This window comes from Humulus lupulus, chromosome 4, assembly GCF_963169125.1.
Source record: "Humulus lupulus chromosome 4, drHumLupu1.1, whole genome shotgun sequence".
NCBI lineage: Eukaryota > Viridiplantae > Streptophyta > Magnoliopsida > Rosales > Cannabaceae > Humulus > Humulus lupulus.
Genome location: NC_084796.1, coordinates 53,727,414 through 53,737,478, shown reverse-complemented (window position 1 = coordinate 53,737,478; position 10,065 = coordinate 53,727,414). Strand labels below are relative to the sequence as shown.

General features: G+C 43.0%; 1 non-coding gene across 1 annotated transcript; it reads right to left on the bottom strand.

Moving 5' to 3' along the window:
• Window positions 1-9,716: 9,716 nt before the first annotated feature.
• LOC133833253 (small nucleolar RNA R71) lies at window positions 9,717-9,823 on the bottom strand. Its single transcript, XR_009892646.1, has one exon. It is a non-coding gene; the product is annotated as a small nucleolar RNA R71 (small nucleolar RNA).
• Window positions 9,824-10,065: the final 242 nt, after the last annotated feature.

Sequence of the window (10,065 nt, the reverse complement as noted above, 5' to 3'; positions counted from 1 at the left end):
TGAATTAAATGGCTAAGGGTCACCAAAGGCATCGTGTATGTGTTGGCGGCAAAAGACTACTATATGCAACCAAGAGGTCGTTGATGCAAAAGTTACAAATGACGAATGAATATAGGAAAATTGCCAAAAGCGCATAGCCTATATTCCCAACGTGACACACTCCATAGGTGGTCTCGAACATGCACGCATCTCGCACATAGTGAGACCCTCATCTCACGCCTTGGGTAGCACCTTGAGTCTCGGTAGCACCTCATATCCAGCCGACGGAACTCGCGCCTATCAAGCACCTCGCGCCCATCAAGCGTCTCACACCCAACAGGGCCTCCTACCCATCAGGGTCTCACGTCCATCAAGGGCCTCGCGCCCATCAGGGTCTCGCGCTAATCAAGGCCTCGCACCCATCAGGGCATTTCGCACCCCCAGGCGTCTCGCACCCATCAGGACATTTCGCACCCCGCAAGCATCTCGTGCCCATCAGGTGCCTCGCACCCATCGTGGTCTCATGCCCATCAGGTGCCTCGCGCCCATCAAGGAATCTCGCACCCACCATACGTCTTGTGAGGTCCTTCCCCCACAGGCATCTTTGAACCATGTCATCTGTGATAACACATAAGGGTTTCAATACTTGAAGCTCGTTGGAATAAGGTACCTTGTGAGGGTAAGAACGTACATATGACTCGAAGAGCTAGTACAAGTACTAAATGCACCTACCAACCAAGAGGAATTAGAGTACGGATACGACATCCATGCTAGACAAGTAGTGGCAGCACAAGAATGGTACATGGTAAGGACTCCCTCAGCACGCTTATGAGGTCCGTACCCGACAAGTAGTGGAGGTATAATATGGTACCAAGGCAGGAGTACTTTTGTAGACCTTGACACGTACTAGAGCTGACCACCACTCTTCCAACACCACTACCACCTGTGCTACTACCCTGACAGTGTACCCGTGTACTATTTTGTCGCGAGGGACCACCATGTATAAGGGGCCATTAGAGCGCAGCTATAAATAGACCTTCACCCCTCAAAATAAGGGGTTGGGAAATTCATTGTATACTTAGGCTATTAGGAAATATACGAGTTTTTACTCCATTTTGACCTGCATTTATCTTTCCTCAATTCTATTCTAAATTCTTACTTAATTACACTCTTACTAAACTTTGAGTTTTCCGACAACATCGTTGACGAGTTCTCACCGTCAACAGGGGGCAAAGTCTTTCCAAGAAGATATTAAGGCAAGGATATTTTTGGCCCACCATAAATGAAGACGCGATGGATTACATCAAGAAATGTGACAAATGTCAGTGTTTCTCTAGCATCCCCCGAGCACCTCTGAATGAGCTTACTCAGATGACCAGCCCATGGCCTTTTTTGCCATTTGGGGCATCGACCTTATCGGGTCTTTGCCCATAGGGAAAGGAGGGGTGAAATATGCCATAGTAGCTGTCGACTACTTCACGAAGTGGGTCAAGGCCGAGCTGCTCGCCACCATTACCTCCAAAAAGGCTCTAGTCTTCGTCATAAAAAATATCGTTTGTGGGTATGGACTTCTGAGGAAAATAGTGTCCAACAATGGATTGCAGTTCGACAGTGAAGTGTTCACAGATTTCTTTCAACTACATGGCATTATCAAGAGCTTCGCTTCTATAGGCCATCCTCATGCCAATGGCCAAATGGAAGCAGTAAACAAGACACTCAAGTTCACTCTGAAGTAGAGGTTGGAGCAGGTGAAGGGAGCTTAGGCTGAGGAGTTGCCCAGGGCATTGTAGAGCTATCGTATCACTGCCCAGACCTCCATCGGCCATTCCCCCTTCTCTCTGGCTTACGGATATGAAGATATGCTCCCAGATGAAGCAGCAATATCCACACACCGACGGGAGACGTATGATCCGACCACGAACCACACCCTACTTCAAGAGTCCCTGGACCTCATGGAGGAGTTATGTGAAGCTTCTCTGCTATGAGTAACGTCCTACCAGAAAAAGGTGACTAGGTATTTCAACTCCAAAGTGAAAGACAGGAAATTCAGGGTCAAAGACTTGGTGTTACGAAGAGTCTTCTTAGCCACCCGGGATACAGGTGTAGGAGTGCTCGGGCCCAACTGGCAAGGCCCATACCAAGTCGAGAGCGTTATATGTCTAGGAACATATAAATTGTTTTGACTTAGTGGAATGCCGAGCACCTCCGTTGGTATTACATGTAGCATCTGCAACAGACATTTTCTTTCCTATAAAACCCTTGTACCCTTCGGGCACATATAATGGAAACCGTGTATATAGTAAGACACGGTAAGAAATATGTTTATTTTTCCTATGTCTTTTTCTTTAGTTCTCATTACATTTTTATTAAGGCTGTGTTAAGAGCACCCGCGTCCGAACAAGTGACCACAAACCAGTCTCTGATCACTTGAGGGCATGGGGCTAGAGTAGCATTACACTGCACAAGGGGTGACCTAGGAACTAAACTTGTATGGCCAAGAGGAGCAAGCCTAATGTCACCGTCCCAAGAGTAGAAAGTCTCAGAAAGCTAACCCATCCTAGCCTAGGACTACGCTTAGCACCTAAGGGCTAGATAACCCAAGTAGCGCAAAAATATGCTGGTCATCTCCCGCGGACACGGTACCTGAGGAGATGACCAGTCCATTGATTCCGAGATGCGAACGGGTGATCGAGTACCCACACTTGGTCTCGAGGGATCCGAAATTTAGGGAGCTTGGCTAGTCGACAAGCGAAGCACCCTTAGTATCGTTGTATCCCATATCTGGAATAGCCAGGATAACAGTTATGAATTTAGGTTACCTCCCGAGGACAGCGCGCAATCGAAGAGTAATAATCAAACCCTAATCTGCACAATGCACAGGCTGCCTACGCCTGAGCCTCACCTCCCGATAACAGAGCTTAGGAGGTACGTATGCACTCAGGGGAAGTGTCGAAACTCTCGAGCGGCTCCTCAAGTAGAGCACACTCGGGGCCAATTATTTTCACACTCGAATCCCTGAAAGCCCGAATCTTTGGAGTATAGGGCCGGCCTGCAATAAATCCCGCATCAAAGTATAGACCCACCAGAGTAAACGCGGGACCATGTGTAAAATATTTTGAGTTCTTGTTCTCGTGACATTCGTGCCACGTTGAATTTATAGAACCATATGTAAAAAAATTTGAGTTCTTGTTCTCGTGACATTCATGTCACGTTGAATTTATAGAACCATATGTAAAATATTTCGAGTTCTTGTTCTCGTGAAATTCATGTCACGTTGAATTTATAGAACCATATGTAAAATATTTTGAGTTCTTGTTCTTGTGACATTTGTGTCACGTTGAATTTATAAAACCATATGTAAAATATTTTGAGTTCTTGTGACATTCGTGTCACATTGAGTTTATAAAACCATGTGTAAAATATTTCGAGTTCTTGTTCTCGTGACATTCGTGTCACGTTGAATTTATAGAACCATGTGTAAAATATTTTGAGTTCTTGTTCTCGTGACATTCGTGTTACGTTGAATTTATAGAACCATGTGTAAAATATTTTGAGTTCTTGTTCTCATGACATTCATGTTGCGTTGAATTTATAGAACCATATTTAAAACAATGAGTTCTTGTTCTCATCACATTTGTGTTACGTTTGAATTTATAGTACCATGTTTAAAACAGTTTGAGTGCTTGTTCTTGTGCACGTGCTAGGTTAGGTTACGCTGAACTCAAAGAACCAAATGAAGAAAAATAAAAGATGTGGATAAAAAGGAAAAGATACAAAAGAGCCGGGGGTTCGAGCATTAAAATGTATGTTTGTACCCCTAAAGAGTTGTGATGCACAGGCCTAATTGTACTCGGGTTACTGGAATCCTTCGCATGATGGCACCTTTGTCATCAACTCGACCACATGGTTGTCTTCAGGAATCCGGCCCACCACCAAGGCCTCTGCCTCTTGAGCCTTGCAGGCAGTGTCCGCCTCGAGACGCGATTTGAGTTTCCTCCTTATATCGGGATCCTCTGTAAAGGGCAGATCCATATCTTTGTTATTTTGCCACACGATATAGATCATGTCCTCGACCATTACGTCCAGGTCCTTGGACAGGTTTCTGATGGATCTTTCCAACTTGCCAACGCGGGCTTCAAATGCCAACCGACTTATCCGAAACTCCTCGCGGATTCGAGCCAGTTCCTCCTCAACACTCCATGTTCGAGTCGCAGCATCTTCTAATAGTTTGGCGGATGTCTCCTCCAAAGTAGACAGTTTTGACCTCTCCACGACCAGTTGATCCTCCACCTTGCAAACATGACCCCTGGTGTCCTCCACCTCCTTCTGGAGGCATGAATGTTCCTCCAAGGGCACTGTTGTCTCTCTGGCTTGAGCAAGCTTCACCTAGACGCGAGTAAATCCTCCCGAGTCTTCTTCAGCTCAAGAGACCGCATCAGCACCAAGTCCCCGAGTCGTTGGTTTAAAGCAGGAACCTGTGAATTCAAAGTGATGGATCATCGGAAGTAATAAAAAAAAGACATTCATCGATATAAAAAAATAAAACTAGTGGCAGCTAGTTGCCATCAGTGCCACCTCATTTCCCCCACCGCAATGGGCGAAGCTGCCTGCAATCATTTCATACAGGGACATTGTTAATTCCTGTAGGAGCTTCGTGCAGAGTGGCATGGAACTTTCTCCTATTCTCCCCACAAGGAGAGGTTCAAGTTCCTCGCGGCAGGGAGCGAAGACGGGTTCTATCGGCCAGTCCTCGCGCAAATACTCGGCCAGCAGTCGGACGCTTTCATTGCCCTCACTAATGTGAGCATTGTAATATTCGGTGACCTCCTTGTGCAGACCAGACCCGTCGTCATCATAGTACTCCGGGAAGATGACCAGGCGAGGATCCTTGGCTTGAGGGGAATTGGGAGGAATCCCTTTGCCTTTCCCTAGGAACCCCTCATCTCAAGGGGGAGGAGCCCTCTAGGTCTATGACCTCCCCGGCGACTACTGCGCTCGAGGCAGTGTAGTGTCCCAGAATTTTACTTAGCTAGCTAGTAGTAGTAGTAGTAATAGTATACTAATAGTTTGTAGTATGTTAGTTTCCGTGGATATTGGTTCAAGCGGGGACTTTGTTGGAGACTCATAGCAACACTTGTAAATTTTTTAAGTTTAACCTATAGTTTAAGAATATTAATTATAACATAAGGTTTGATTAATATAGTTGATTATAGATATGTCATTTATTATAACCTAAAGTTTAGATAGAACTAATAAGATGGTGACACTTGTCATATGCATGTTTATTAAGGATTTAAGTATTTTGATGAATATTTTAATTAAAAGAAAGATTTAGAAGCTCTAGAACCTTCTAGAAGCTGTTAGGATCGTATTATGACTCAGTCAAAGTTGTTTATTCAATTCAAAGTATGCTGAAAAAGTGCAAATACGTGTTTGATATATCAACGTATGCCGATATATCGCAGCTATAGGGGCCGATATATCGCCTACGAAAGATACAGAAAACACGTCGACTTCGCACGAATGATCGAACGGGGCTCGGGAATATGGGGGAGGTGATATATCGCCGCCTGCAGCAGCCCATAGTGTCGAAGTCAGGCGTCGATAATGAGACGGGGAAGCTTTAACTCCTCGTCGGAAAGAGAGCCCATCGTCCGAAGCCTCCAGTTGAAAGATTCCACGAATGGAGTACGGCGATACGGACTTGATCGAAAAAATCAAGAGGGATGTCATTTAAAGGCTAAGGGCTCGAATTAACTAACGAAGATTTAGTGCTTACCGACGATGGTGAAGTCCAAGAGCAGGGAGGGATTAGTCCTTGACGGAAAGCCGTCCGCCAGAAGAACAGATCCTTGTATGCCCGAGCATGATTTTCATTGCCGAACTAAACTTTATACTCCTTTTCCTAGAGCTGGTGTATTTCATCAGGGTGTAGTACCCTCCCTTCTCCCCTCGCTTCGGGAATTGTCGAAAACTGTAGATATAAAATATCTCCGCAGGAGAAGGAGTAGGTTATCCCTTGCTTTTGTAGAGGATGTAGAGTCCAGCCAACACCCGGTAGTCGTTCGGCGAGAGCTGGAACGGGGCTATACCAACGTACTTGAGGAAGTCGACATAGTACTGGTGTAGTGGTAGTGCCGCTCCCGCCTGGAGGTGTGAGGCGCTCCAAGGTCCGAGTCCGTGGACGCTTTCATGCGCTTTCTCATCCTCCCGAGCTAGGCGCACCAGTATCTCGTTGTCATCCACCTCGTAGTTTACGATTATTTTATTCAAGGCCCCTCGATGCCAAAGCTTGCTCAGAACATCAGCAGCCTCGAACCCGATGTTGGGATAAAGGGCATCTGACAACATCAGATTGATGTTGGCCTCTTCTTCTAAGAGGCCAGCCCTGTGGGGCCTCTATGCCACCGGCTCCGTATCTTCCCAAACGGTGAGGACTCGACTGCTATCAACTACATGTTTCTCCTTCTCGGGACATTGTCCCTCCTCCCGGGTCATCTGAAGGATTTCATCGTTGAATACATAGAACCCTTGTTGGTGAAGATGGTGGAGCTCCTCCGACATCTGAAAACAAACACCAAGCAGTTAACGCCTTGACCCGAAGGAGATTGGGTCAAAATAAGAAAAGGAAAGAGAAAGAGAAAATGTCTAGTGTTTCTGGGATGTTCTCGGAGCCAAGTACTTGGCCCCAGAGGCACCATCGGAAAATATGAACACCATCGGAGATGATAAACACCACCAGAATCTGGGGATTTTCCAGATTCTGGCCAAGAATGCAGAGTAAAGAAAGACATCCCAAAAATACTACAGATTGGTAAAATGGGCCAGGTATGCCATTTGTGATCATAAATAATGTAGAAACAACCTCAGAAAGGTGTAAAATAGTTTCTAAGCACGCATCCTAAACTTAAATACACATGAAAACAGGAATTCATAGTTTGAGGGTACTTACTCGAAATAAAACGTCGGATTGTGTTGAAGCGAGTGCGAACTTTGAAGAACAATCAACCGTTTACCCGAAGGTATGAAGCCTCACGCCAATCGTCCAGAGTGATAGAAGAAACTAGAAAGAAAGTAATGCTGGATAAGGGTTTTGGATAATATGGAGAGTTTGAAGGCACAAAAATTTGAAATGGGCTAAAGTAACATTGGGAAATCTGATCCTCGACATTTTATAGAGCCAGTGCTTAGGGATGAAGGAAAGTCGTCCCAACTGTTGGATCATTTAGGAGCTGGATATTCGAGGATGATCCAACGGCCTAAAATTGGAATGGTGCGGATCATGACCATTGGCATTGGAAAAGAAAGCTCTCGACTGTAAACTGAAAGTGTACCTAGGGTACAGAAAATGTGTTTCGAGTTGTGAAATTGACAGTGCATTAATTGCACGGATTTATGGGCCCAATAATGGGGTTAGGGCACGTGGCAGGAAACCTTGTGGTGACATCAGCCGAAGTCCAAGCGTCTCCTCCCGAGACCCTTTTTAAGTCCATCTGTTCTAAGTCCCCACTGTCCAAGGACAAGTAGAGACTTAGGGGGAAAATGTTGTTTGTGTTTTCACCCAGAGACACGTGTCTTCGTGAGACGACACCTAATAACTCTTGAATAAAGAGTTATTTCATGTGCTTTTGAACTTATAATTGTGAAAAAATTATGGGTGATGTTAGTTTATTTTTAGCTTTTGTAGCTAACCTTGATATTTTCATTATCTTAATGAAGTTTAATTATTTTTTAGTTTTAATAGCTATTGGGTTAAAGGTAATAGTTTCCTGGATAAATATTTGCACAAGGAATGAACTAACATGTGAAACTATTTTGATTTAATTTTGTGTTGATGGTTGAATTATCAGGTTTGCTGCGGCAAAATAGAAGCATTTTGATCAGGCAACTTTTGGGCACTTGGAACACATGGCAGTCAATGAGTAAGCTGGAAATTTTGGTGAGGTGGCAAGGGCAGAAAGAATTAGTCAACATATTGGAGAAAAAGACAAAAAGAGAAAGGAGGAATTGATGTTTTTGGAGAAAAAGGGGCATTATGGTACTTTTGGGAAAGGGAGGAGAAAACCTAATATACACAAAAGAGGGTTTTAGCCAAAAAGAGGAGGCAGCAGCCATTTTTGGAAAAGAAAACCAAAAAAAGAAAGGAGAAAAACTCAGAATATCAACAACGAAGAAGGAGGACAAACAAAGAAAGCTCAAGCATCATTTTGGATTTGTTCTTTCTTATTTTCCTAAACTTTATTTTATTAATTTCTGAGTTGGATTCTAAATCTGAATATTATGGGCTGTTTTGATTGTGGATTAATGTTTATGAACTTATCCATGAACTAATTTTTAGGTGGCTTGAATTGTTGATGAACCCTATGTTATAGTCTATTAATTTCTTGCACTTTATTTTAGTCAAATCTCCCTTGGTCATTCAAGTGTGCTTATCTTGATTTCTTGTTGTTGTTTGGCCACCAATGGCAAGTTATTTAATTATGTTTAATGCTGGAAAGATTAAATGTAATAGGAAAAACTTGGAGGACACAAGTCATAATCTAGGTTAGGTTATGTTAGTAACATAGGGATATGTTATTTGCCTTGTGTAACTTTTGAGAATTAAACTTTGAATTGCATTCTTAAATCTGATTTTTCATAGGAATATGTTTAATAAGGTAGAAGAATTAATGTCATAAAATTTGGGAAAGTTTTATGAGTGTTTGAATGAATTTTTGTTATCCTGGGAGTTTTGCTAGAATATTGCTGCAGCAATCTATCCGCAATTTGTCCAGGATGAATAATATAGAGGAATTCAATAATTCTAGTCCATTTTGCAATCCATATATTTCTCTCAATTTTCTTGTTCAGTTCAGTTTTTGATTTCAGTATTTCCATTTTTTTAATATTTTGTTTAGCCTATAAACAACCCACTTGATTTTTAATTTCTTAAAATTGTTTAGTAATTATTTTGCTTATTTTTTCTAATTTGCAATCCCTGTGGAGACGATTTACTTATCATTATATTACTTGTGTGATTGCGTGCACTTGAGTATTTAAAGTCAAATATTAAATTTATCACAACAAGTTTTTGGCGCCGTTGCCGGGGATTGAAATTAGAAATTTTTGTAATATCAATTACTTGCAATTTATTTGTTTTTCTTTGTTGAGCTGACTTTGTTTGCTTGCTCGTGTTTTCTCAGGTGATTTACTATATGAACGAGCAAGAAGACATTGAACTACCTCCTATTGACCCTGAGATTGAAAGAACAATTAGAAGAAGACTAAGGGAACAACGGGCTCAAAATCGCATTAATATGGCTGAAGAGGTTGAAGGAGTTGAGGGTGCTAATAATGCCACTAACACAATTGCTATGGCTGATGATAGAGGGAGAGCCACAAGGGAGTATGCTGCCCCCATGTTTAATGAGCTCAATCCGGGCATTGTTAGGCCTAAAATTCAAGCACCCCAATTTGAGTTAAAGCCCGTTATGTTCCAAATGTTGCAAACAATGGGTCAATTTAGTGGGCTGCCTACTGAGGATCCTCATCTTCATCTTCGTTCATTTTTGGAGGTGAGTGATTCCTTCAAGCTACAAGGAGTAAGTGATGAGGCCCTAAGGTTGAAATTGTTCCCTTTCTCTTTGAGGGATCGAGCTAGAGCTTGGCTTAACACCCTTCCTCCCGACTCAGTCACTACATGGAATGAGTTGGCTAAAAAATTCTTGATGAAGTACTTTCCTCCTGCCAAAAATGCCAAGTTTCGCAATGAAATCATGTCATTTCAGCAGCTGGAAGATGGATCATTCTGTGAAACTTGGGAGAGATTCAAGGAGTTATTGAGAAATTGCCCACACCATGGGATCCTGCATTGTATACAAATGGAAACTTTCTACAATGGGCTAAATTCTTCCACTCGTATGGTCCAATGTTAGAGCCTCAACAAGTCGAAAAGTGGCTGGTATACTTGAAGTGGATGCATTGACAGCTTTGACTTCTCAAGTTTCTTCAATGACTAACATTCTCAAGAACATGACTTTGGGGGGAATGGTACAACCAGCTGCTATGGGAAAAGTTGCCGATGTATCTTATGTTTATTGTGGAGAT